Raw genomic sequence first — 2,468 nt, 5'->3', positions numbered from 1 at the left:
CAAAACTAAAATCACCTTTGAAAGGGAAGAGATTTCAGACTGTTGATGAGATTCAGGAAAATATGACAGGGCAGCTGATGGTGATTGGGAGAACTGTGTGAGGTGCCAAGGTGCCCACTTTGAAGGGGACTGAACAAGGGGACTGTCCTTGTTCTATGTACAATGTTTCTTGTATCTTCTTCAAGAAATGTCTCTATTTCTGATATTAAGTGGCTGGAAACCTTCTAAACAGACCTCATGTATTTCCACATATAAAACTATATATTTATGTGTATATATATATATGTAACTATATATATATACAGATTTTATTTACTTATTTTTAGAGAGAGGGGAAGGGAAGGAGAAAGAGGGAGAGAAACATCAAGGTGTGGTTGCCTCTTGTGTGCCTCCTACCGGGGACCTGGCCTGACACCCAGGCATGTGCTCTGACTGGGAATTGAACAGGCAACCCTTCAGTTTGCAGGCGGGTACTCAATTCACTGAGCTATCCAGCCAGGGCCTGATATATATTTAAACATAGAAAAATAAATGGAATGTTCCAGAGAAACTCACTCACCCACATACCTTCAGTTTGAGAAATGCTGGGAGCACAGGGGAACACATTGTAATTTCCTTAGAATTTTTGTCCTCACTCCCTTTCTTCCTTCCAGATACTGATTGTTGCTTCTTCTCTTTAACCCCATACTTACTATGGCTGATCAGTGTGCCTTAGACACACACGGACCCTGACAGATAATGTGACCACATCAATGCTGATTTCATCATCTTTAGAGCTTTTGAGGCTTCTAACACCTCCGTCCTCAAGCTTTCTCATCATTTCTACTGCTTCAGCTGCTGCTCTCTTGCCAGCCTACTTTTTGGCTCTGCTAAGATCCATCTCCAATAGGAAGGGAGGCAGTCCTCAGATTGGCTTTGGTTCCCTACTATAGTGGGCTAAATAGTGTCCCCCACAAATTCATGTCCACCTAGAATCTTAGCCTATGACCTTATTTGGAATGAGGTCATATTCTTTTAGGATGGGTCCTAAATCCAGGGACTGGTGTCCTTATAAAAAGAGGAAAGGACAAAAGAGTCACAGAGAGGATGGCCATGTGAAGAAGGAGGCAGAGATTGGAGCAATGCAATTACAAGTCAAGGAACACTAAGGATTGCTGCAAGCCCCCACCACCTAGGAAAGGGACAAGGCAGGATCTTTTCCTACATCTTTCAGAGGGAGCATGTCCCTGCCAACACCTTGATTTCAGACTTCCAGCCTCCCTGAGAGAATAAATTCCTGCTGTTTTAAGCCTCCAGTGTGTGGTAATTATGGCAGCCCTAAGAAACACATACCTACTCACCAACCAAAATGTAGTGACGTTACTACTTCGTCTCTATTATTCTGCTTCTCTTTCTAGTCCTCCTTACACCTGTCTTTGCTTTCATTCTTCTTCTTTCTCAAATCTTTTTACCTCCTTCTACTCAAGTTCCGCTATTTAAGAAGGATGAATAAGATTTAACTGTAGAGTGCAAGCCACCCTTTCAGACCAAATGCCCCTTCCTAGTTCCCATGAGTGACAGTGTAGTTAATAGAGCCACAGCGAATGGTGTTAAGATTGTTTTTTCCACTAGACATTCAGATGAGATAATGGGGAAAAGAAGCAACTTGTAGAAACATTCCCTCCATCTTGGGAAAGTCATTTAACTGTCTTGTGTTCCAAAGGCTCAAGTTTTGTAAGTTTATCACATTAATTTTTGTTACAGGAAGATTATTTTAGCTGATGTTTTTCTTCCAAGTAAAATTCATGGAGTGCTAACATTGTCTTGGGCTAGATCCTGAGCCAAGATAATTTGCTTATCCCTAGATGAAGAGTGGCTCATTATATGGGCATTGGACAAAATGTTCTTTCCCTCTCTTTGTCCTTAATTACATTAATTAGCTGTGATTTCTGTGGCATTGTATTCTTGACATAACACATTCTAGGGCAGTTCAAATAAGGTGACTTTGAATTTGTGTATCAAAACCAAAAACCAAAAACTGAACCAAAACCCACATTTCTGCCATGCCAATGAAAAGGAAAGACTTAAAAATTACATTTGATAACAGATGAGATCTTGCTTGCTATAAACTGTGTACTTTTATAGAAAGATAGCTCTATTAAATCCCATGAGAAATTTGGATTTGTCATAATTCCAGGCAGAGGTTGGGGGGCAGGGCCCATATTAGTTTGTTATTAGTACTCTCGTATTTTATTTTTTAACTTTTTTATTGTTGACAGTTTACAGTTGTCCCCATTTTCCTCCCTTTGCCCATATCTACGAAGCGCCTGCCCCTTCCTCTCTTAGGCCATCACCCCAGCTCATATGTCTGTGGGTTATCCGCATATCTATTTTCGACTAATGCCTTCACCTTCTTTCAGACATCCTGCTGCCCCTCCCTTCTGACAGCGGTAAGTCTGTTTCACGTATCCCTGCCTCCCATTGTCATA

Source organism: Sturnira hondurensis, unplaced genomic scaffold (assembly GCF_014824575.4).
Source record: "Sturnira hondurensis isolate 20B ecotype Veracruz unplaced genomic scaffold, ASM1482457v3 Scaffold0013559, whole genome shotgun sequence".
In the NCBI taxonomy this organism is placed as follows: Eukaryota; Metazoa; Chordata; class Mammalia; order Chiroptera; family Phyllostomidae; genus Sturnira; species Sturnira hondurensis.
Note: the sequence above shows the minus strand (reverse complement) of the source record.